Raw genomic sequence first — 27,599 nt, forward strand, 5'->3', positions numbered from 1 at the left:
ACCATCAGTCTTGACATCACTCAAAAATAGCAAGTAACGACATCTTCACTCACTCAAAGCATGCCTGCCACAGCAGCATCATGCAGAAAGAGCTGGCATTTCATCCAAACACCAATAAATCAGACCTTTTACACAGGTGCATCTGGTTAAATCCAGAGCTGGCCGAAGGGCGAGGAGACGCCGGCGGCCACCGGCCTGCAGCGCCAAGGATTTCTGTTTACCGGGAATACAGTATCAGTGAAGTGTCCTGTACCTGGAATACAGTCTCTCTCTGCAATGACAGAGACAGACCCATTACCATTTTTTCACTGAGAAATGCTTGACTTTTACTTTCTTTCTGGCAAAAGCCAGTGCTCCATAAAAATTGGAAATTCAGGCACACAGAAAAGCACTAGAGAAAAAGGCAGGGTAAAAACAGGAAAAAAAAATATAGTCACGTTGCCATTACAGCACTGCACGGTAAAACTCCAAAGTAATTTAGGTTAGGAAACACATCCTGCATTGCAAACATTAGGACAGAAGTCTTCTATTCCGCATGTGACTCTGCGTCCACATTGCTTGGAGTACAGCTTTTTAACTTACGCTGCTCCTTAGTGGAACAATACTCATGCAAGAAAAGAAAGTCAATGACTGTTTTTCAATTAGGTACCATTTGGAAAAACAAACTTCAGAATCAAAAGAACAGCAGCTGCAGAAAAACATGAGTTTGGCTGCTATAACTAGAGGGGCAGCACCATTACGCAAGAAACACTGTGTGCTGATTTTAGAGAGGTGCAACAGAAATAGCAGAATGGAATTAAAGAAGGCTAAAACCTAATAAATAGTGTAATCCTCCTCAGGAAGAAAAAGGAGCTAAAGCATCTGCTTGACCTTTCACTTACCATTTGAATCTCCGTCTTCAGAACTCTCTGCTATTTGGCAATCTGGCATTTCACTGTCCTTTCTTAGGTCTGAATGTTCAGAAAGCATGACACTCTTCTTTTCAGAAGCAGATTTAGCCACAAGGAGAACCCTCTCTCTTTCATTTTCTGACCCAGATTTATTTTCATTCCCATTTTTCTGTCGTTCTTGAAGTACGCTTCCATTTTCTTCCATAGAAGAATCCTGTGTGGACTCAACTTCCGTGCAATCCATGTTAGAGACAGGTTTTTCTGGAGACTCTTCCTCACTCTCTACTTCATTTTGGTCTTCTGGAACTCTGTTCTCTTTATTGAACTAAAATTTCCTCCTCTTTGCTGGGGTACTTGAAGACGCTTTGTTCTTTCTGCGTTTCCTTTTTGACATCTCTACAAAGAGATATCAGAAAAAGTAAGCCAAAACATTACCAAAACAGTTCTTCCTTCAAAATCCAGCATCCTCATCTTACTTGACTTACAAGGAAAATTATCAAAGGAGCTCAGGTAACATTGTCTGTCTCCCTACATATGTCTAGAGAAAGAGTTGCAAGTTAATGAGGTCAATTTGCTATTAGATTTTAAAAAGCCAGCTACAGAATTTCATTCACAAAACCATCAGCTTCAAGATTTTATGAGCAGAAAATTCTTACTTTAGATAGGAAGTATTACCACAAAGCAAAGTTAGTAGGTGAAGTTGCTTACTGTCTTACTACGTGAACTAATATAGAGGAACAGAAAAGCATTTGGAGACGAGCCCTTCTTCAAATCTGTTATAAAGCTGTAAACTTCAGAAGCTAAACACATGTTGGGCAGAGTTAAAGAGACAATTTTAAGGGAATATTTGCTGGAGAAAAATTTGCCTGTGAAGACTTACACCTCATACGCTTTCTGATTCAGTTAACCTTGCTTAAAACAAACTTAGCATTTTTGCCTTCCAGAAAACCCCACCGTTCTTTGTATCGACGGAGTACTGCACAAAGCGTATGGGTGAAGCCAATGGCAAAATTCCTAGTCCTGTTATGGAGACCAGGAAAGTTCACACCATGTCATGCGTTTTAGCCGAAAGAGACCCAAGTCCCTTTGTTCCTTCATGTCCTTTTCGCAGGAAAAGTGAGGAAATAATTGTCTTTCCTTTACATATCTATTATTATTATTGCTCCCCTATTTTTCTCCCCTTTCCCCCTTCAATTGGAAGTCACAGTAAGAGGTGGCATAGATTTTAGCATTTGAGGGCAGGGAAGGGAAAAATACTGTTTCTCATAACTAAAAGCTAGTTGAGTATTCAGAAACTGCCACGTACAACATTTTTGTCTTCAAGAGAGAGCAATTTAGGAGCCGTTAAATGTCAGTTGGGTCATCAAGTCCAGTGTCTTACAATGTAAACCATCCACTGTACTTGAACTTCATAACTATATCGAATGAATGACCTCTGGATTTATCTCACGTTTTGAAGCAAATTAAAAACATTGAACGCCTCTGGCACGAAGAACCAGGCATCACAGAAACCTGTTATGTCACAAAACCAGAGAAGGCATCAGTGACTTTAGCACCTTCTCCAAGAAAGTCTGAATAAAATGCAACTTGCCTTTAGAGCACGGTGTACTGGAATCTACAGGCGCTGCTGGCATCTTCATCTTTTCGTTACACTTTGGGTCTGTTTTCTCACACCCAGGAACATAGTTCTGCTTTGGCGTTACACGGTAGTAAGGCGGAGCATACTTTGAAGAGCTACAACCTTGCAATGAAGAACAGATAGCAAAGAATTGTGTCTTGCATTGTTGGTTACAAATACTGAGGCAAGTCTTAAAATCATTAGCGTCAAAAACCATACCTCTTTTCTTGCGAGATTCTTGAATTTCTTCACAGCGTTGTTCAAAATCTTCATCCATTTCCTCCCTCACGATGGCATATGCAGTATCTCTCAAAGCACAAGCTCTGTGCCGAATGAGACGATCTGAAATTTTACAGTCAGAACTGAGTATTTTCTACCAGCCGATGAAATCCTTTATTTTGATTACTTATCGAAAGAGTTTGCTCTTTTCACAGATAGGTTCTGAAGGGTTATCTCAGTGAATATTTTCAGCATAACAACATAAAAGTTAATCATTAAAACAAAAGCACTAGTCACTGATCAACACTTCTATCACAATTTCATGTCCAATAGTTTAATGCTACAACATTTACAACCTGGCAAGAAATGCTCTCTGTGGATGTTTAAAATGATCTAATCCCAAGTCTACTGTCCACAGACGACATTTATCAATTTATACATTTTTAATTTTTCCAAATTAGGGATAAAAACACATTCTCACCTCCAGGGTCTTTATCTGGGTTGTACTGTAAAGCATTGCTGCAGATTAGATCGATGTCTTTTAGAAAATCTCCTGCAGTTAGGTACTGGTGCAAGTCAATCTTTGAGAGAACTGCCGAAAGGTCCATGGGCTGTTTAATAACTGCGTCATAATCAGGTACCTACAAATGAAATATGCGTGTTCAGAGATTTAACACAGTATCTACCAAAATTAATTATTTTAATAGCGTAAAATAAAGGACTTCTTAAAAACCCCAAATATTTATGACACATCCAAAGATACGGAAATTAACCAGTTGTTAGTTGCTTGAAAATAGAAGGGCTATTTCAACTGGCTTTGAAGAGACAGACCAGAAGGGGGAAAAACAAGAAGCAGGGAGATCTGTGGGGCAGAGAAGGGAGCAGACACCCAGAGTGGGATTCATTTCACTTCGCTTCAGAAAATCACAGCAAAGAAAGCTTTCTCAGTAGAGTCACCCGAGATTCTCTTTGCTGTTGGCGGGAAGAAAAAGGTGCAGGAATGCACCTTTGAAGTATCTGTCCTAGGCATCTACTTTCGCATGAGACAACTGGACCGAGAGGTGCCGATTTCTTTACTCAGACCATAAAAGGAGCCTAATGACTAGTGTAGATGAGGACATCTAGGTTTGTTTAGGTTATTCACATCTCAGAAACAAGAAGTAAAGGGAAAGACAAGTCAGTGGATGTTTAGGGGAACAGGACTTTGCTGAAATGCAAAGCTCTATTAAAACGACAGCTGACTTTGAAGTATATGCCCCTGGCTTAGACTTATTCAATACATTAAATGAGGAAAAAAAAAAAGACAGAAGAAGCGTATGGGAGGAAGAAGAAACCACACAGCCCTTATGGTTGATCTTATACTGAGGAGCCCCAGACGAAACAGAGAACAGAATCTTAGAATTTATTTTAAAAGCTGCTGTTCTTCCTCCTGTTCTCACAGAAACTACTGACAGTCAATTAAAGAGCTTTAGGCTTTATTAAAACAGTCCTATAGATACTGTTTATAATTATAAAGAAAGAGATCTCTCTGCTTTTCAGTGCTGTAACCTGCCTGCATGTCAAAGCCTTTTCATGAGTGAACTGTGTTGGCAGTTGGTCTAACTGGCAGTTGGTCTAGATGATCGTTATAGGTCCCTTCCAACTGAAATATTCTAAAGTCCTGAAGGCATTTCAGAAGGAACCCAGGGCTTTCAGTGAAACTCAAATAACAGACATTTGAGAGCCTCAAGGAGTCAGCAAAAGGAAAAGCAAACTTCCTGCTTCTTGAAAAATCAGAATAGTACGGTCCTAAAAACAAAGACAAACCTTCCTCTAAAGAGCACACAAACTCTGAGAAATAGAAACACGCAGAAATTATGAATACACGCAGATAAAATGGTATTACAGATCAACACTAATTTACCTCCTCTGGGTCGACAGGCTTTGTAAATGCTCTGAAACGTCTGTCACCGGCAAGTCTATGAGTCACATCCCTTAGGAAAATCCTAAGTTCACGCAATATATCCTCCTCCTGCTCCTCCAGCTGTCTTGTTTCTTCCTCTGTCAGCTGTGGAGGCTTAGGCGGTGGTGCTACAGGCAGTACTTCCAATGTCTGCCAAGCTTAAAAGAATCAGAAACTTTTAGTCAATTTACGGTACTCAAATACAAGCATATGAAAAACTATTGATAGAAAATTACCACCAAAGCAAATGCTGTATAGCTGTTAACTTACAGTTAGCAAAGTTTTCTGTGTGGAATATCCTCACCTGTCTTAGTTTTTGATGCAGGACGTTTAGCAGTTTGATTTACAATTAAGTCCTCAAAAAATGTTCTTCTTTCTTCCTCATTAGGCAACTGGATTTTGAACACTTCATCATCATTAATAAACAATTCTTTTATCTAAAGCATGAGGAGAAAAGATATTTCAGATGTAAGGTCACACAAATTCATGTTCTGTTCCAAAAAGATGAGTACCTTCCCAAATTAAACTGAATAATCACCTTGATAAGACAAACTGTGAAAAGGTACCTTCTTGGCCTTAACAGGCTGGATTTTCATAGGTTAGCATGGCAAATTAAAGTATCTTCTCTAAGGAACACCTCTAGAGTTAAAGCTCAATGAAGGGACCCTATGAGACACTGATAAAAAGTGGTGACATTCGCCACCTCCTAGACTGCTTATTTTGTATTTACCTACCTTGCTGTCCTTTAGTTTGAATCTTTATGGCAGCTATAGAAGGAACAGGCAGGATTCAGGAGACAAGGGTGGGCTTTTTTGGTAAGGTGCTGTGGTGGTTTTTAAAATTAATTTAAATGAGGTGTCTAAAGCTGCACACTTCCAAGTTTTACTCCATTTTTCAATCTCTACTACCAGAAAGTATGGAAGGAATTTCAATACTTATTTTAGAAAGAATTTATTAACCGTAGAAAAACTTCTGTAGAAAGTTAAGCCCTTTCAAAGCGTTTGATGATAAACACGTCTAGGCAACCCCCTCTCTCCCCCCCCAGTAAATGAGACAAAATAATCAGAGCAGCATATTCACATTTTGAACACCTTCCTTTAATGCACACTCTCAGATACCTAGAAAGCTAAGCATATACCCTTAGTGAATTTTGTTAAGAAATACAACTAACAATAGATTTCCAAGTTACTTAAACAGAAGTTGGAACTTAGCTTTCTGATTTGTAAAGCTTTCACCGATATGAAGAAAGAAATTGAAATTTTTAATAAAGAATTGAAATTTGAAGTTACATTCCATCATTAAGAGTGTGACCATCGTACTTTCTCTGTAAAAATATCTTTCACTTTTCAGCAAAAATGTTTTCAGTAAAAGTATCTTTTTCCCATGTACATTTCAAGCACCGTATATTCTTGACTAAGTACATACCTAACAATCTTGAAGTCACTGGAATTATTGTCTGAAGCAAATGTTTATGTCTGCCTAATAAGCATGAGTGTGTGAGAAGGGGGAAAAAGTTGGGTCAAAGTCAATCTCTTTACTCAGAAAACACTTTAGGCAAATGCTTTCAAGCATTGCTTTGTCTAAGCAAATTTTAAGAGACCTGGTTAGGGTGCCTGAGTAGTAACAGTGTGAATTTGCTTAAGAGTGCACAGTACTCCAATGCTTCAAGGATTTATAAATTAACAAAAAACTGAATAAAAAAAGTAAGGAAAGTATCAACAGAAATACCTCTTCTGGGAGATCTGCATGACACACATCAGATGTTGCAAGCAGCAAAACTGGAGCAAATGCTGGAATGTTCTGCAGTAGTGTTGTAAAAGTAGCTCTCAGTGTAGCTCCAGCAGCCTCCCACCACAAATGGATATGTGGAATATAAATGATACTTGGTGCTGTTCTTTGTGCTTCTCGCATCAACTGGTAAAATGAAAGCTTGGATAAGAAAACTAAACCACGTAGAACAGGCTAATAAATAACTACGTGTCAGTCAAACTATCTTATGAAATAGGAGTACATGCAGCCAGAACATCAAAACAATCCAACAAAAGAACAACTCCTTAACAATAAGGTAAAATTTTCACTTTACTCAAATATGGACATTGCTACGCAGACAGAAACTGACCTGAATCTCTGCCTGATTTCAAAACTACTTAGGTGTAAGGTAACGCCTAAAGAGCCTCACAACTCAGCTGGTGTGGTGGTGTGCCTGAGAAAACAAGACTAACCCTTGAGCAAGATGTATTAGCCTGGGTAAATCACTACACGACTCTGACTGCACCATTTTCAATTCAGAGCGGGCACATATCCAAGTCACTCTGAAGCACGGTTTGAACAAGCAAAGACCTATGTGAAAAGATGAGGGCTGACACTGTAAAAGAAGCCTGGTTACAATTCATAACGTCAAGTACATTTTATAAGAGGTGACCAGTCTGAATAGCTGCCTGAATAGCTAAATCGCTCACAGCCTCTCATTGTCAATCAGACCAGATTACGTGCTTTGGAAGACCACAAGCCATTGCCTACAGATGGAACCTCAATCACAGAAGAGGACGTGCATCTACCACCTGAGGGAAGCAGCAACAGTCCTTTCACATGACAAATTTCTCCGTGCACCCTTTCAGATTATCAATATTCAGGGAGTTCCTGTCACAAGATGGGAAGTGCACGTGGTATATCCGGGCAGTGACTAGACGTGCTAGTTACATGACCGCAGGTGCAACCATCACATAACACAAAAGGAATTGTTCCTCTTATGTGACAAATGAGTATCCGGTCATGTAACATGTCCATCCTTACTTGTAGAGCTCTCAAATGCTGCTACTAAAGGTGAAAATATTTCAATACAGTGATGCCAAACAACGAAACGGATTTCCTGCCTAAAAGTAAAAAGGAAAACAGCACTACATCTGCTTATATTTAATTTATATTAGAAGAAAAACACACCGGTGTACAAACGTAAGCGTTCCATGAATTTTAACGCTTTTACTGCATATACTGCAGCAGTACAAGCTGTATATGTATATATAAAAAAAGAAACACTTCTTTTCCCCAAAAGCTTGATTGCCTTACAAATATAATGAAAATGAAGGCTACAAAAAGTGCATGACAGGCAGTCAGGCTGATGCAGAGCCATCTACTGGGAGCACAGATTCCTAAGCAGCAATGAAAAGAACTTTCTGGATCCCACCGAGGTGGGGAGGACTTCTTGCTATAAAGAGGGGTTTATTAGCAGCACCTCCCAGCTTCCCGAGCTGCTAGCAACATCCTCACTTTCCATTCCTTTGGAATGAAAGATACGGCCACATGTGACATCCTCATTTGGTATCATTTGATCTAGCAGAAAAGTGGCTTTTCAGACAGAAGTAAACATAACAGCACATTCAAACCAGGCCACCTCCATTAACAATGAATTTTGCTTACGTTACTAGTTTATATACAGTTCATGAATCCTATGAGATTAAAGAGGAAAAAAGGTACCTGTGCACATGTTTCTTCCGATGATGTGATGCTAACAAACAAAACAGATAGGTCTAGTGTATAGACTGGAAACTTTTCCAGGGCATGTATTACTGCAGGTGCCAAATGAGAAGCTTGCCCGTATCCTGGCTCTCCAACTAGTAAGAACCGTGGCCTGCAAGATGTTGGCTGGTAATAAGCATTTCTAGAACAGGAAGAAGAAAACAAGTTTAAAAATGAGGTGATGAATAGGCACACAGATAGATGATAAGGTTTTTTCCTATACACCTGTCTGTCTGTTTTTTTTTCCTTTCGGTAAATACTCTCCATGTTCCAGCAAATAATAAGCTGGTCTGTGATCAGGAACACTACCAAAGCCCATTTTCTTTTTTAAAAACTTGTACCATACCTCCCCTAAGAAATCCTGCCAATCCCCAGCATGTCTACTGTTCCTTTGGCTGGGTTAAGTAACGGCTCTTAAATCATACAGGGGGACTGTCCAGCTAAATACACACGTGACAACTCATCAGTAACCCGATATGGGGGAGAATAACAACTCTATCTCTCAGCACACGGCAATCTGGATCTCCTCACTGCCTGTAGACACTGATTTTGAGTAGGTCTTGAGTTTAAGTAACTGTGAGATCTCTACATCTGCCTAGTTGAGCTGAAATTTGGCCATAGTTACTGGAGATAATGGGAAGGAAGGAGTAGAACAACATTTCTAGAAAAAAATTAACGTGGGCACTGAAACACATTAGCTGTATCTGAAGAAGTACACAATTGGACTGGTTAAATTACAGCAGTACACTGAATATGTATTAAGATTTATATTTATTTTATTCAGTCATTCTAATGTTTCATCTTTGAATTGTGTATTAATTTCCTAGTAATCCTGCTTTACTAGCATGAAACACATTTGTGAAGAGCATTCGTTTTTTCCACCACAATACTGTTGTACCTTTACTGGCTGAAGTCAAAGATCTAGAGACCTAACCAAGCTCAGCAGGTCAGAAGATTTTCTGGACAGCACAGCAATAGAAAGTGAGAAAAATGACTGACCCACCAGTGACGACAATAATCTGTTTTTTCAACTGTTGGCTTATATGACTTCCACATTAAAATGTTAAAAACTTAACATAAACTTAGTCTGTTAAAGGTACAAAATGCAGACATTGTTTAAGTTTTTCTCACAGTGTTTTAACAAGCCATTTCTCAGTTCTGTTTCTGCTACATAATTGGCTACTGGTTTAACAATCCTGGAAATCAGAAGGGCAAAACATGTCTACACGAATCTGTAGGGGTTTTTAGCTGAAAGGACAGGCAGCACATTTCTTTGGTCTTGAGTCTTTCAAGGAATACCATGGATTAAATCAACACATTCTAACAGTCCGTGGACCACTTTGACTTAGGAGAAGAGGGCTGGGCCATTCAGTTTGATGGGTTATGGCAGTGTACTCCATTAGAACCTCAGTACCCAGCTGGATCTTCACGCATACTTCTTGCAAATATTGATCATCCCCCCCACACCCCTCCCCTCTACTTCTTCATCCACCACCCCTCACACCAAAACTGTTTACAGACACGGCCATCTTAATAATGCAAACATAAAGGGGACAAATATGTACCTGCTAAAATTGAGGAATTTTTCCTTTTGTCTACCAGGCATTTTAGGAGTTGGCTTATCTTCAAAGATTGATGGTGATTCCTCATCACTGTCAATCGCATAATTTCTTAAAATATGATTTAAACTGCCTGAAAGACAAGAGAGGTTTGTTAACTTTCCTGAATAGTCCATATCTTGCTCTCACATTAAGACAGCTTCTAAATCAGTGCTGGAGACCCCTTATATTGCATTTCTTCATTTGAGGGCACATGCAGAATGTTGTTTTCTGAAGAGTTTATCCTACCACAGATCTAAGGAGATTGCACAAGTCTCTACAAAGCTGTCCTACATCGCATGATTTGCATAAGGTATTATCTCTCTGTTGGTGAAAACAACAGGAGGTTTCTTCCTTAGAATAAAGATGATTAGGAACTTCTGTAGTTCCTAGACCCATGAAAAACCCAACAAGGCCACTTCTTTCTGGAGCAGGTTCCCCCACTGGATGTGGGGAAATTAAGTGAACATGATGGCCACAGACTTCCCTTTGTCTAGGACTAGTGAGTCAGAATATACAGACCAACACATCTTCTAAATAAGGCTCCTCAAAGATCACCGAAGGAAGAGATAATGAAAGGCCGACAACGGAGACGGGATGCACTTACCACTCCCTTAGCCTCTCTGCTTTTATATTGTTGGTGGGTTTCTGCCTCTTCTACCAATGCAAACAATCTACCAGCTCTACTGGGAGTAATACGGGTAGGATATTCTCCAGGGATTAGGATAATAACTAACTATTCATGGATCTCCGTTAATCAGGAGTGCAGCGAGTAACAATATTTGTAACAATATTTAGCTTAAACCACTAAAATATATGTAACCACTTAAATATATGTAACCGCTTAAATATATGTAACAATATTTAGCTTAAACCACTTATACTTGTATTGTGGTTCTGACATTCTTCACAGGAATTAGAAGCATTCATGTAAAAATGCCCTCTCCCCCCATTTAAACATCTATTTTGAAAGAGGTGCCTCACACATTAATCCTTAAATCCATCTCTACAAATGATAAATACGATATTAGCTACTGTCAGAAACAGGGTGCTCTAGGAGAGACTGCATAGTTCTCTCCTATGTATTGCGAGTCATTCACAGCTCCCAGCCAGCACTTCAGTTTAGAATCCAGAGCAAAAACGATGCACGATATTCCTAAAATAAAGGCGTGCATGTGCATATTATAAAATCCTACTGTCATTATGGCTGAGAGGTTTCTGTCTGTTGATTGCACAAATCGGAAGTTTTTGCTTTGGCAGAATTTTAAAGAAGCGGGTACTATTGTTATACCTTGCTGTTGGTCCTTCTTCAGAGCAAGCTCTGCGTGGGGAAATACTCTCTGCAAGGCTTGTAAAATTCTTGCTAGTGTGTTTTCAAGCAGTGGTTTTGAAATAGGTGATAGTGCTCGCCCAGGTGAAGCCACAGCCCTCCGTGAAGCTGGAACAGTCTTCTGCATAGCCATGACAAAATCCTTCGCTGTTATTTTAATAGAAGCAGTATCTAACTGCAGTTTCTCACTGCTTTTGTATATTTGAGGATAGCGGCGGCGCAAAGCGCAGAGGGCAGCTTCAGCACATAAGCATTTGATATCAGCACCACAGTATCCTAATAAACAAAACAAGAATCAAACGTTATGTCAGTCTCAGGCAACAGAGAAGTCAAGGCCAAGGTTTCCAAAGTGCAACACTGAAAGACTTTGTATGCAGCTAAAAATTCACAGGCTAAGAGATAATCCAAAGCGTTACTGAACTGCAGAGAAGTTTTGTTATGTGGCTCACAGCCTGATACCCTGCGTTTATGAAGCGGCCTCCTAATCAGAACTTGACTCCTGAGGAAGATGCCCCAAAGCTATTTAATGTTCTGAGAGACAAGAAGAAAATTAAAAGAAAGACGCATCTAACTTTGTTTGCTCCCAAGGCGTGTCAGCTGCCTCCCTCTGCAGCAAGGCACAAGAGCTCGGGTGCTGCCTGGTACAAGCTCAGGTCCCTTAGGACTCAGTCACATGCAGTGACTGACTTTGTTTTCAAACTTACCAACACATTTTTCAGCTAGCTCTTCAAGAAACATGTCCAGTGGCTTAGGGGTCCAGTCTCGTGTGTGAATCTTGAAAATATCTTTTCTAGCCTGGAAACAAAATGGTTGCATTTTAGTTTGTCCTAAGTTTTCTCTTAAAAACAAAAAACAAAACACAAAACCCCCTCACACTAATAAAAATACTTTTCTTAGCTGCTAAACTTCAAAGAATTTTGAAGTTTAGTTAATATGCTCTCTGCTTTTTCAAGGAGGAAATTTAATAATTCTAAATTTGTTACATTAAACTCTTTCTGGGGGCCTGCAGTGAAATAAAAGGCATGTATAGCTCCCATAAAAAGTAAGTTTTCCCAAGTATGACACCTCATGACCCTGTGGCAAAAGCTGTAGTAAAAAACTTAATCTGCAAACAGAGATTTTTTCATCAAAGACAGTTCTCTCCAATTCAGCAAAATTTCATGATGACAGGCTCATTAGTTCATCAAATTTGGTTTTCTGCCAGTTCATTCAAGGAAGACAGTCCTAGCACTACCTTTCAAATTGCTACAATTACTACAAAGAAGAACAATAATTATGACTCAAACTCCTGTCACTGATCCAGAAAATGTCAAATGTTGCCTATCTTCGTGTCTGATCTTAGCAAGACTTTCATTTAAGTATTTCCTGGTACACAGATTAATTATGGCAGATTTCTAGGATTCTTCCACAGTAGGGAATCGTGTATTATATCTGTTTCATGGCACCTCCTCTCCTGTTCCTGAAAGCAGATAGAAACTGGAGGCAAATGTGTGTGTTAAATACACTGTTCAGTGCACTTCTGTTAGCCTTCAATCCAATAAGCATTTTATGCTTTTTCCAAAAAGTGCTACTAAAAGAAAAAGGAATATCAGTGGTAGCCAGAGAAAACCCACAAAAACAGGGTTCCAGTTTTGCACACTATCGTCCCCCCAGTATTTTTTGGTTGCTATATACCTATTTTTTCATTGCTTAGCTATTGCCATTGAACTAGAAGCTTCCCAAGCCCTGCACCTGTGCAGTGTACTTCACATCTTTGTCCAAGTCGCTGTTAACGAGTACCAGTAAGAATGTCAGATCCCCAAATACTTATCGGTAACTCCCAGGATACCCAGCCTGGGAACAGTCCAACACAGGTATGTCCACTATCCATTCATAAACCAAGAACTGAGAGCAAGAGCGCTTCAGGGTGAAAGTGCCTAATTGGATTAAATAAGTAAGCAAACACGAACCACTTTGGGAATGAAAAATCTTAAGTTGTTCCAGCACCAGCCGTGATAAAAGTTGTTGTTAGCAAAAAGGAATTCTTGTGTGCACACCATTTCTTTCATTTTCCAGATGAGATAGCAGTAATTTATAGCTAATTCAGACATTGATCCTTACTTAAACATTTCAGTGACTAGCAGCATCCCCTCTTCTTGGCTGGTCACAGTGAAACCAAAATTAATTATAGAACTACCTACTTGTTGACATCTTCTTAGTCATATATATTCAGTACCAGATCTGCCCTCCACAGCACAACGCAGTCTCTCCAGACATCCCTCTTTTGTCCAAGTTGTACAACACTGATTTCGACTTTAACTGCTCCGTGATACTGCACTGTTATGTGATTTTGTTACAAAGACGGACTTTGCCACATTAGCATTAGGGTTGAGTTTAAGTTCTGACCTCTTTATTTGGCAGGCTGAAGAGGAACTCTCGATCAAACCGTCCGGGTCTTCGTAAAGCAGGATCTATAGAATCCAGTCTGTTGGTGGCTCCAATTACCACAATCTCTCCTCTGCTGTCTAACCCATCCATAAGTGCCAGAAGTGTTGATACAATAGAGCTAACAGAAAAATATAATTTTCATTCACTGGTTTAGTAAATTTTGTTACGTTTTACATGACCTTCTCCAATGACCACTCAAAAAGGACAAGCTTTTATTGATGAGATGCTCCTTAGTGAAAGACTCGTTTTAAGACACAAAAAACCAGACAAGGTAACACAGGTCTTGTGCTGCTATCAAGCTTAGTGAATTGTTTTCAATTATTGTTTAAAAGCCATCTGAAGTTTAGTAGCATTGAATTACTAGTTTTCAGGACAAATGAATGTGTCACGTGAAGTGAAATAGGTTGTGGTCTTCTTTTCACAAAGATCAAGCAGCTTCTCTGTAGGTCCAAAAAATGTACTACCTATGAATTTCGTCTTGTTCACTGGACCGCACAGGAGCAAGGCCATCGATCTCATCAAAGAAAATAATTGAAGGTCGCATCTGGTAGGCCTAGAATGAAAACACAGGAATACTGACATAAGTAAACCAGCACAATTTTAAAGAGAAAATGCGTGAAAAACGTCATGGTGGAAAGTCACTGGAACTAGATTTTTCCAACTAGCATCAGGGATCTCTACTAATTGAGCTAACGGAGTAAGTGGCACGAGTAACAGAAGACAGCAGCTACGTCAACCCACTGAGACTGGGTGACAGGAAACAAATCATACCAGTAGTTTTTACAGCTATTTGGCAACCACCGAGAACAGAGCCAGGACTTAATTCAATTACAGGTTCTGGAAGCAAGCTTCTGTTATGAATTTAAATGACCATGCTTTCAGCCTGCATCTGTTTCCCTCTGATCTAAAGCCACCGTCTCTTGCCTCTTGAAACCTTTTTTGTGGCTGTTTGATGGTTTTTTGAGGGGGTGTGTGTTGCTTTGCGAGATTCTCTCATTTGTTTTATTAATCTTTCCCAATACATCTCAAGATTTCAAGCCCCTAAAAAACCCACTGAAAAAAGAAACACTGACAATCCCGTTTCAGTGGAAGGAACTGACAAAACCCAAAAAAGAGTGACTTCTTAAAAATATTGACCACAGAAAACTACAGTTACAACTCGGGCAGAACACGTGGCACGTTTCCACCTTACCTGATCAAATAATAACCGAAGCTGTCGTTCAGATTCCCCCGCCCATTTACTCAGGCAGTCGGCACCTTTTCTCATAAAAAAGGCTATTCTCCTGTCCCCTTGGCTACATTCATTAGCAAGTGCACGAGCAACCAGTGTCTTTCCAGTCCCTGGAGGGCCATAGAAGAGACAGCCTCTGCAATTAAAAATACCAAAGATTCACATAAGAAAAAAACATCATGGAAAAGTACCTATTACAACCCTCATCCCTACAACACACAACTCTTCTCTCTAGCTTACGCTTCACGTGTAAGAGAGCGGTAACAGCTGAAGCGTGAGACAAGTCAAACCAGATGGAAGGTTTGTGTTCCTACACAACTCAACAAGGCAGTAAACAAAATGAATAAAGAGGATAATGCAGATGTACAGAACCTTGAGAAATGATCGTAGTGTCCCAGAACAACACCTCCAAAACTGCTGACAAACTAACAGGGGTGGTTACAGCACAGTGGAGCCAAACAAGAACAAACCTCAGCCCAGAATCTAAGACTGGGCTAACTTATGAATCACCAGTTCATTCTTCAATGATGCACGGCACATTCATTCTTGTTTTCGCAAAAGGCAAGATTTGATAGTAAAGCATTTAATTCTCCCTTAAAAAGCTTTAAGTTAGTGGACTTGGTCTCCCATTGCTGATGATAAACGAGGAGGAAGCCTAAAGCTGGGATGGTATTCTGCATTTCCAGATAAATATAGCCATCAGCTAGAAAAGCCAATGCACTGCTGTTTCAAAAAGAATTTAAATGAATAAAGAAGCAAAACACAGATTTTGTTGTCGTTATTTGTAATACTTTTAAAGTTACTGAAAGCAAAGGATTAAAAGTCATATTTCAATATACCATGATTGAGTTTTGCTGACCAAGAATATGTAAAGCTAACAATTAATCTCTAATAATTTCATTTCATAGCTAAGTACAACAAACACTGCAAGGTTCTCGTTGCAAGTCCTATCAATTGTAAAATTGATACTTGAGCACTTGAAAAAAAAGAGAGTCGGTGGGAGAGACAACTGGACTTCCAAGAAACAAATTACAGTTGACTACCAGTAGGTAATTCCTTCTTCCTGCTTATAAACTAATGAAGTTGACTTGTACGTAGAACTCAAAACAAAAACACTCCAACCCTGCCTTTTAAAGGCAAGACACTTTTAAAGTATATTCTCACCACACAGTAAATCTTTGAACCTACATATATCCTGGATTCTATCCCTTTTTAAGAAATTACTTTATACTACTGCTAAAAAACCCCATCAACACTCCTGAAAATTTTGAAGCATGGAAACTTATTGATACCTCAGTTGAATATTCTCATGAAAATGGGTGACCAGCAGGTCGAGGGAGGTGATTCTTCCCCTCTACTTCACTCTCATGAGACCCCACCTGGAGTACTGCATTCAGCTCTGGGGCCCCCCACGTAAGGACAGGGACCTGTTGGCGCAAGTCCAGAGGAGGGCCACAAAGATGATCAGAGGGCTGGAGCACCTCTCCTATGAAGACAGGCTGAGAGAGTTGGCGTTGTTCAGCCTGGAGAAGAGAAGGCTCCGGGGAGACCTTAGAGCAGCCTTCCAGTACCCGAAAGGGGCCTACAGGAAAGCTGGAGAGGGACTTTTTGCAAGGGCATGTAGTGACAGGACAAGGGGTAATGGCTTTAAAACTGAAGGAGGGTGGATTCAGATCAGATATAAGGAAGAAATTCTTCACCATGTGGGTGGTGAGGCACTGGAACAGGTTGCCCAGAGAAGCTGTGGACGCCCCAACCCTGGAAGCGTTCAAGGCCAGGCTGTATGGGGCTTTGAGCAACCTGGTCTAGTGGAAGGTGTCCCTGCCCATGGAAGATGGTTGGAACTGGATGATCTTTAAGGTCCCTTCCGACCCAAACCATTCTATGACTCTATGAAACAATGTCTGTTACCTTGGAGGTTGAATTTTGAATCTCTCAAAGACTTCTGGGTAAAGCAAAGGAAAAACGACCATCTCTTTTAAAGCTGAAATGTGGTCAGAAAGACCACCCACACCGTCAAACCGTACCTAAAGATAAATTCAAAAGAACACATTTTATATGTTAAAGAAAGCTGCAACCTTGATAAGGTTCCATCAGAAATTGTATGTCAGCACAAAGGAAATGCTGTGGGCAATTTTCAGACTGCTTGAGAGAAAACTGTAAACCAAGGTAGCTGTAGACAGCACGTTATTGAAAGCTTTCATAAACACTGGAAACATCTCACTGACACAATGAACTAAAAATACTTACTGAACAATCTGTTTGCATTGGATCAGCGTCAGCCAGACTTGCTCCAATTTTCATTCGATCCTTGTGAATTCCCTTCAAATCATCTTTCCGAAAGTTTAGTGGAAGACACCTGATTTGAATTAAGGAGAAAGAGAAAAGCGCTTTCTAACTTACGATGCAGCTAGAAGGTTTTTGCTTTTATAATAATGGCAAGTGAACACAGAAAACCTTATAAATGAGCTTAAATTTCCTAAATAGTTAAACACTTGTTCAAATTGTTTTATATTTAATGTCTGTGAGTAAATAAAGGAAAAAGGTCACTGCAGGCATTAAACTGGGTTTATTTTAACAACTCTTAGCACTTACGAATATCCACACCAGTCAACACAGCACATAGATGAATGCAAGCTTCAAACAAGTTATTCCCTAGGTGGAGACTGTGAACTGACCTCGATTTGTGTGATGAAAGAACCCCCCAAAACACAGTGACATCTTTCAAAGATTTTTTGCTTCTACATTCAAAAAGTTACAGCCCAAGGGGATACTTATTTCAGTGCGGATTAACATTATAAAGGCTGCCCACCACTGCTGGTCCTTCCCAAGGACTTTGGGATGCGTGTGCCAGAAGACACACAGGTCTGAAAGACACTGGGCTGAAAACCTGTTTCTTAGATTGTTATCAAAATAGTTTTTCTAGACCAATTGTTAAGTAATAAAAGCTCCGTCATTTCCTCTATTTATAACATTTTCTGTGACGATGGTTTTCTTTCTGAATAAACTACTGTAAAGCTCAGGAGCAGTAGAGTTTTACATTAAAAAATTACATTAAAGTGTTCCTCCCCCCATTCCCACCTAGAAATCAAATTGCTTATTAAAAATCAATTCTAAAAATCCAATTCTAGAGAGTCCAGTTACAGTCGTCAGTACCAAGAGATACGATTAAATATTGCCACAATTTAGAAACTGTACAAGATGAAGAGGATAACAGTTCACGGTTAGACAGGTGCAAACTCCTCCCAAGTAGATTTCTCCCTCCCCTACGCTCCAATTTCATTAACCTTTTTGAATCTCCGTTACGGCTGCGCTTCCTACGCCTCTCAAAATGCTCTTCATCATCAGATGAGGAAGAGGATGTGGAATCTTTGTTGTGGACTGTGTGTCTCCGTCTGCAAACATTTAAACAAACAAGTGAAAAAAACTGAAGTCCAGACTAAGTGATATCAAAATTTACATGAATTGTATCTCAGAATTTACTTTGAGATCTATTAAGTTTCCAGATCACTGTACTCCTTATGAATCTGATTTCAAAGTACATTACATGATTTTCCTTGTGACAGCAAAATTCAATTTTTTTTAGGAAGGGAAAATGTTTAACTCTTTTGCAAATAAATTTCATAAACAAATGACTCATTTTGTCCAATCTCTCTCTCTCACACACAAATAGAGTTTCACTTAACATTATGTACCCACTCTGTGAAACATAAACCTTTTTAACCGATTTAAAAATCTGGCTTCAGAAACCCTTCCTTCCATAACTGTCCGCTTTCAGGGATGCTAAGCAAAGTTCTCATATCTAGCAAGAGACAGCATTCTCCATGCTTCAGCTGCTTACAGGACCCAAAACCCCTTTGTCATTACTATTGCCATTTATCATCTATAATTTCATTTAGTATTTTTCTTGTTTAATGATAGTTTCATACAGAAACATTAACTGATTCCAAAGAGAAACCAGAATCAGTATTTGAGTGATTAAAAAAAATTCCACTAAAACTTCCATACAGGCTCTCCCTCTAACTAAATTATCTTCAGTTTTAAGAAAATAATTGGTCTCCTTCAAGACTAAAGAGTCTAAAATTTTCAGAGTGAGATTCTGGCTTCAATTCCAGAACAAAAGAATTTCAGTTATACAATCTCAGCCACGACCTCCATAATCACCTCAGCAGTGACCACAAATACTGCATTTTAAAAAAAAATCTAACGGCTAATAAAAAGTGTAGTCTCCCCCCCAATAGTTGTTTTCTTTATACCCTCAGACTACCACAGCAATAATCATACTACTAATCTGTAACTACCACCAATTCAAAACCCTTGCCCCTTGAAAGCATTATTCAGTAATGTGCCTGACAGCATTCTTGATAAATAAGAACTATCACTAACCATACACCAACCTGTTAGTTCTTTTGCAGCAAGAGCCTTGTGACTGAGCACTTCTAGATGAGTATCTCTGTCTGACAGGTGAAGACCGGCCCGAAGAATAGATCTTACGTTTCCTTGGTTCTGTTGAAAGCAAAGAATTTAGAATAACGTTACAAACAAGTTTAAGAGAAAGCAGGATAGGGAAAGAGGCAGAAAATGTGATGTGTTTCACCGATCTCTCATTTCAGGGGAAGTTTCAAGTGATTTGGGCGGGGGGGAGTTATTTTTTTAAAATCAGCGCACAGTAGAAGTGGAAAAACACGCACCTACTTTTTAAGGAGGACTGAAAACCACAAGGGCAAGGTTATCAAGTCCGTTTAATTACCATTCTTTCAAGGATACATAGGTCATTTTTTACTGAAGATCAACAGGAAGCATGCCAAATGGCAAAGAAATATAATGTGCACAGGATACATACATTTAATAAAATTGAACTGCAGAATGAAGGTAATAAATTTAAATAGGAGTTGAGTGTGTGTATATATTTTCATTAAAAGAGTCACTCACTTATATGCAAGAAATCAGCTCTTAAGAGAAACTGTGCATATAACCTACTTTCCAGTGGAGCTTGATAGCGCTCAACAGTTTTCCTCTGTCGAAAGTCATAACGCTTTCGAGTGTCTTCGCTTTCTTCTGATGAAACTACTGTAAATCGACATAACGTTAAACTGTTTAAGTACTGTTGTAAATGATACTAAATTCCAAATGCACTGCACAGATGCCTATAGGTTTTACTATTACCTTCATGTTAATGACACAATAGATCTGAAAACCTGCAAAACCTTAAGACCAATTTATGCAAGACACATTCCAGAAATTACAATACACAGAGGAACATACATATAGATATTGTTGTGTCCTCGCTGAAACTGCTGGGTGACGTCTCATCAGTCTTAGTAACAACAATACTGTCATCTTGCTTAGCTAAGATGCAGCTCCTATGAAAACCACTATTTCAGAGACTAATTTCTTGTTATTTTGAGAACGCGTTTCACAGAAATGTTTTTAATACTCTACAGTGCTAAGACTAAGCATGGTAATCTAGCTCCCAAGTCCTAGCTCTGCCACAGATTACATGAGCAATAATGGGCAAGCCACAGGTGTGAACCTCCCCAATCGGAAAACAATGTCAAATGCATACAGTTTATGCCACTAGCTTCTGTAAAGTAACTTGAAGTTTCTTCATGAAAGACAGTATGAATGCAAAAACCAGAGTATAATTATCTAGCAGGTTCTTAATAATACCCTCTCACATTAAGAGCTGGACACCAGGTGAGGAATGTACATGCTCTGTTCACCTACCTGCTCACTAAAATTAAGTCAAATTTTATTCCTTGGAAAGCACTACCCGTTTTTTTCTTCCCCCCAAAAGGTCTCACTGCTTTCTGAATGCAAGATAAATTACACAAGATATATAGACAGCACATGGAAAACTGAAAAATTATTTTGGCACCACTACCATCCCAAGTCCTTGGTACTCCAACGCTCCTGTCACAAAGGCATGAATTTCTCTGCTTTTCTGCTCCTCTAGTCCTTCCCCTTGCTCCACTCATCTTCTTTACACCAACACTGACACACTTTCCTTTCCCCACTCCTTCCTGGCATGATTTCAATTATAGAAGTATATTTTAGGTTTTTCCTAATTTGAAATTCCAGAGTTTTCACTTTGATCACAAATGAATTGCCCCATACTCTTTCTTTCTCATTCAACCTACGATTTATAATTACTTTCTACAAGTCTCTCCTGCCCAGCACCCCTACATCCGCACACTTGAACCAAGCCATAGAGAGGAGGTCTGATCACCAAGGTGCGCACCTGGGAGCCACGGGTTCAATCATGAACAGGCCACGGACTGTTCTCTGAACAAGATCACCCCAGTGCTCACTAACACCTGGGCATCTAGCTTGAACCTTTTTGTAGGTCTCCATTGCCAGTGGTCAAGTCTTACACAGGCTGTGTAACATGTCCAAGATACTGCCCTCACTGCGTATTGCATAAATCATCTCTTATTCAAGTTCTGATGGTCTGATGGTCAGACAGGTGGTCAGGCGCAGGGCACAGTCAGACAAGCGTACTGACCAGCCAACTATTTACACATGACTGGCCCTTTTTATACCCTTGCCCCTCTACTTTCCCACTCTTGTTCCTCCCAGGATCACCTAAACCCCACCCTTGTCCCGCCTTTGGTTCCTGCCCTAAAGATCCCATAAGTCCTGGGTGACCTGCTTTTCCCCTGCATCCCACAGTATGTCCCACCCCTAGGCAGTAACCCCTTAGTCGGAAAGGTGATCTGGAGAGCTGCCCCCGATGACTCATCCAGATGGGTTTCACGCCTGGACGCTGGGGCGGATGGGGCGGATGGCTCCGCTGGGACAGCCCTGGGAGGGGCCCAGACAAGGTGGCTCTTCCTCCTTGACTGGAGTCCTTGGTTTGGGTCCCTGCCTGCCGTCGTGCACCCCTGTGCTCCTCCGGGCTTGTGCAGATAGGACTTTGATGGGCTGATGGCCCTGGGAGTAGACCGGCGGGGTATTATTTGGGCTCCCCCTCCTGCCACTGTCTCTCTGAGCTCCTTTGGGGGTGTGCAGAGGAGGTCTACCACAAAACCTAGCACCCATCGGCTCAACTACCGCCACATCCTTTTCTGTCCTTAAGTACAGTCTCGACCCATTCTGTTCCATCCAGAAAGCTCCTACCAGGATCGTTGGACTGACTGCCTTAATCACAACTATCATTCTCCTTAAAACCTTAAAGTTTTTCCCCCTCACTTCAAACATAAAGTTAATATGGCCTTTTACGATTTAACCTGATTCCTCGTGTTATTTCCCGATGAGTACCGGGATGACAGCTCCTAATTACAGGACCAGACAGCAGCTTTCACTGACTACCTGCTAAACACAGAAATGAACAACACTATCCTCTCCCCTGCTGATCTTCATGCTCCGGAGGAGCTTTCCATACACGCCTGGCAGCGTCCCTTACTTCCTGAAAACTCTTGCCGTGCTGCTCAAAACCGTGAAAACTGTCATGCTGCTGCTGTAGCAAGATCCCTCTTTCTCATTCTGAGTAATAACGTCCATTCCTTTGTATTCCCACCTGTCCACAGCCATCTCTTGCCTTTTATCTTGTAAGCATTTTGGAAAAGCACTGGGTTTTTTTTTCTCTGAATATCTGTCCTGAGCTCACTACAGTACTGCCCTAAAGTCCGTGACTTGTAATGTCAACAGCAATATAGATTTTTTAAGAGATGAAAAATACCGAGTAGTTCAGCTCATCTCAGTTGGTTAAGACAAGGCTTTTGGCTACAGCGTAGTAAAGAAAATTTAAAACAGAACTAATCTACAGTGCCACCTTGATTATCAGCTAATTCTTCAGCAGCTCTTTGGATTTCTTTCTCTCCTCGGGAGTACATATCGAGGTTTTCCTAATCAAAAGAAACGAGAAAGATCAGTGACAAATATGCAGAAAACCCGACATAGGCATATTTCCTGCCTACAGAGTAATGTTATCAAGGCACTCCATAGACAGAAAAGATTAAATTAAGGTACGGGAAGAGAGAACAGGAACATCATTCTGGCATCCAGAATTAGTAACAAGAATTTCTGCTCTAAAATAGGGTTTAATACATGTGAGAGTTAAATACTTATCCAGATACAAAACTGAGGGTATCAGTTAATTACAGGTTAATAATCCAAGAGTGTGGCAGAGCCCAGGACAAAGCAATCCCTAGCAGACAAAATAAAATTCGTACAGGAATTTGAGAGATGATATACAAAGTACTATGGACAATTCCGGTTTCATTAAAAAAAAGGAATTCAGATCTAAACAAAAAAACCTCTGAAAGCAGGCTATGAAGATGTTTAAAAAATGAAGTGCTTGTCATTCAACAAGACAGCAGAAGAACTTAATTTAATAGAGCAAAACTAAGACAGAGGAAATATGACTGTTGTATATAATTTTAATGTAAGTTCCTCTAAGGACAGCGGACTATTTAAGCTCACAGGCAAGGCTGGCACAAGAACAAACAGATAAAGCAGGCACCAATGAATTCAGCTTTCAGTAAGACCTGAAGTGAAAACCCAAGCCCTGCAACAGCTGTTTGTAAACAGTGTCCATTCAAAAATTGTACGGCAATTCAGAAAGCATAGTATAAGACATGTATTTCAGCATATCGCTGCTATTTCATGTCTTCTGAAGAAGGTATTTCCTTCACCCTTAGAGCATATCTGTAGCATGATCATACCAGTAAGATGTTAAATTATACTTAGAGAGCAAAACCAAATGTTATTTTAGACTATGCTATTCTTTGGAAGAACTTATTTCAGCTCAATTAAAATTACAACTACGTAACTCCCCTACGTGAAGTACACTACTTATATAAAAATAGTAAAATAAATTAGTATCTACTTCTTCTGCATCGTGGAACACCCCAAAGTCTTCCATCATTCGTCGCCTACGCATTTTCTCCATGTCATCCATTTTTTGCAAGACTGCTTCTGCAGTACTAAGATAAAAAGTTAACATGTAAGAGCAAAGATAGGGAAGAACAAAAAAAAAACATTTAAAACCGTACACATACTCAATATGATATTTTAATACAGTATTCATTAAGCAAGAATCATTGACAGCCAAGTTTTTAAACACTACTTAAAAATTAGATCCAATGTTTAGGGTTTTTATAGATTTAAGAACAAGCGTTTGAGATTTGCAAAAATACACTGTTTTCAGGTTTATTTTCCCTCTCGGGGAGCACAGTAAAAAAAATCCATTTAAGCAAGAGAAAAATCAGAATTCTGAAGATCATAGTAAGACAACAGAAAGAAATTATGGCAGTTTTTCATAGCACTTAAGTTGTTCTGCATGATAGCATTAAGTAATTTTCAGTTCACAGCCTTCCTCAGACAACAGGCTGCTTCTTCTTCTCTTAACTGTAATCTAAGTTTTGTGCTGGTTTTCCATGACTATACATGCTGGAAAAAACATGCCACTGCTGTTACACTTTGCAAACCTTTCCGAAAACAATGGCCATTTGGGCTTCACAAAGAGAATTAAGCCATGGACAGACAGGCAGAAACACTAGGACTACTTCACTTGGGCTTTATCCAACTTGCCTCAGTATCTTAACTCAACCAAGCATTATAAGAACATTCATAAGCATGGAAGAAAAGTTAATTAGAAATGAAGGCACTTCTGATGCTAAGAAAATTCATTTAGAGGGCAAGTTAAATCTACTGAAAGTCACAACGTAAAGTGATCTTCTTGGTTCACAAGACAACACATAAACCCACCGAGGCCATACATAAAAGATGCTCTCGTATGAAGAAGCCACAAGCACCTATTTCCAAAAAACAGGTTAAACAGTTTTGCTGCCAAGTACAAAGGCCCACACCTTACACAAATCAATGTAGTAACAATAATTACAGGACATACCAGTGCAGGCAGAGGAAGAGGAGGAGACCCTACCTGATCAATGACCACGGAATGTTAGCAGAGGTTGCCAGTAACAACCTGGAAGTTCCAAGAAGCACCACCCTGGTGGAACTCTACTATGGAAGGCACCTGCAGCCCAGCAGTTGTCACACAGATGTACCGTACACGTAAGGCACGTAGGGAAGTCTCAGCCTGACCACTGAATACATTTAGCTCTTGCTGCCAGGAATAACAATACCTTTTTCTGTTGTCAAAAGAAGGAGGAAGTCCCTAGCCAATATTATGCCATAGCAGAAAGGCTTGCTAGTAAGGCTCATTTTAGTAGCTTTGTAAGATCATGAAAAAAACCTACCTACTTTGTTATAAGTTTGTTGAACAAAACAGATTGATTTGTAGTGGTGTAACGACTTTGTTGAAGTCTGCAGCTTCGGCGGACCTCCAAATCCCCATTTTCTTCATGGACTTGTTCTGCAGCTTTTGCATCAGCTCTGGTCTTCAGTGTTCTCGTGACTACAATGCATTAATGTGTAAAATATTTTGAGACAGAAAATACGTCATTCCCTTTATTTCACCGTTGCTCTAGTAAAATGTAAAAAAATCTGCAGTGGCTTGATTTTTTCTTTAAATACCAAATTGGAAGTTATTGTCATGGCCACAGCATTCAACTTAAATTAATTATGTTTAAACTACCTACCTAAAAGCATGACTTGTATAGCAACTTTTTAAGAGACTGGGAAGCCAATCTGATGAAAACAAACACGCAACTTTTGTTCCATGCAGGAAGCAAGTTCATTCCAGTTACTTCTTTCTGGAAAAGTGAAAACAACAAATACCTCTCTCTAAGGTGTTTTTACTCCATCCATGTAAAATTGTGTCGAAGAGTTTTTAAAAAAAATTATTTATGTGGGAAGGCTCTTCTTAAGATGCGTGGGTTTAGTCCATTGTTTAAGCATGCATCACTCATTTTCTGCATCCTGACACAAAAGCTCTAGAAGATAAGAAACGTCTCAAGATAAACTCCCAAATACCAAAGAACTCAAACGCTTGCCTGCTTTAAAAACGATCTGCCCAGTATTTACCACACAGCATCCTTTGCCACGGGCCTGTTACTTGCACTATTATTAAAACAGTTAAGAGAGGTCAGTGAGGAAGTAGTGCACAATGAGAACTTGAATTACTACCCACAAAGCGCATTTCAGGCCCCTTCCGGCGTTCAGCCCATCCATGGCTGGCAGGACACTGCCTGGAAATAACGGATTTTCCCAGCTGCCAGCAAGCAGCCTCACAGCACCAAGCCTGCTTGTGTACTCAGCACAGTGATTCAGTTCCAAGGCAAATCACTGAACTTCAGTGACACCTTCCCCACATCAGCGGGTTTGTGCGCCTCATGACTGAATTACTTTTTAACTCAAATATTGCCTCCTATTTGCAAGAACGATTTTCAATTAATTTGTGTCCAGCAGACTCCAGGAAATCCGTGTCACGAAGAAACCTGAGCTAAGGAACAGATTCTCAGGCACTAGTGCCTAAGAGCAGGCTGGAATTCACGCTGCGTTCTCCCCAAGCCTGACAGGAATTAATAGCATATCCTCCTATTCTCACCCACCTCTTTTCGTAAAACTCAAAGGAAATTCACTGTCTTTTCACTATCTATTTTCACAACTTCAGCTGCTTTGCGTTGATGAGTTCAGAAGTTTTTGTGGCCAAGTTAAATAGATGGAGTGACCAAACGCAATCCTTCTCAGAAACCAGACTAAAGAGGAATCCTAGGGAGTTACCACTACTTACCTTCTTTATAGTCTTCTTTTTTTTGGTCTGACTTTGGCTTTGCCAACCGCCTACATTAAGAAAGAGAATAGAGGAGAGAAAGAAGAAAGGAATTATTATATTAGAATATTGTATAGAAGTATTGAAGAATATTAGAATTAGAATATTGTATAGAAGTCCTGTTCCCCATCAAGACTAGGGAACCTGACCAAGTTTGTAATCCAGTGCTCCACATCATGCAAAGAAAAGCCTGTGGACCACACTGAGGATTCAGATCCCAAGTCTGCTGCGTACCATATGCAGACAGTTCGGTAAGGACGCAAGTTTCCTAACGGGCTAATCTGGAAGTCTCAATAGTGCAAATAACATCTCAGTAACCAAAGCGGAGGAGAGATCTCAAAGGAGTTGGGAAAAGATGCACGTTTTTTATACAAGCAGAAGACTTTTACTAAGAAGAGTGATTCTGGTTCTAAGACACTGACACTGACATTAACATAATCATACTCCCCCGCAGATTTTTAGCTGTCGATTTATCATGACGTGACTCATTGTGCATCCTTCCACTTTTCCTTTTAATTCTATGAATTGAACAGAGATTGGACACCTAGAAATACAATACCTCGTAAAGTGTCTTCGATTGACATTGTCACTTAATATTTCCATGCTTCTCTCAAAGCTAGAGTCTGAACAGGGCGGCATGTTTTTTCTCATTGATCTCAAACAGTGTCCATTGAAGCATTCAATTTTGCCAGATCCTAGGGAAAGAAGGAAATAAGAACATATTAATCTGAACCGTGTATGTTGAGCTGAGAAGGGAATTCTCCCTCATTTAGGCAAGTTTATTCTGTAAGTCTCATGACTTGGTAGTGGTGCAGCTCACGGCAGGTAAGCCTTGAACCACTTTGGCACCAAGAAGTAGCTCTCGGAAAAAACCCAACCAACCAACCAACCAGCTTTCAAAGCTAAAGCTCCTCTCCGCCACACTCTTCTTGTGGACAGCTTGAGCTTAATAGCCTGTGAAAAAATTATTGCGGCAAAACCTTTCAGATAAACTTAGTGTTTCATGAAAAAAACCCCACCGTTGATTTCAAAACTGGTTCAGAGAAGCAGCCAAGCTTGACCTTGCGTGTCCTGGGATTAAACTCTAGTTAGGAGAGTTTTTCTCCTCTCTCCGTTCCATTTGTGACTGACTGCGTTTGGAGGGATAT

General features: G+C 40.0%; 1 pseudogene; it reads right to left on the bottom strand.

Moving 5' to 3' along the window:
* Positions 1 to 146: 146 nt before the first annotated feature.
* Positions 147 to 27,102, bottom strand: LOC132322106 (ATPase family AAA domain-containing protein 2-like; annotated as a pseudogene).
* Between the last annotated feature and the right edge of the window lie 497 nt (positions 27,103 to 27,599).

This window comes from Gavia stellata, chromosome 3 (genome assembly GCF_030936135.1).
Source record: "Gavia stellata isolate bGavSte3 chromosome 3, bGavSte3.hap2, whole genome shotgun sequence".
Classification (NCBI taxonomy): domain Eukaryota; kingdom Metazoa; phylum Chordata; class Aves; order Gaviiformes; family Gaviidae; genus Gavia; species Gavia stellata.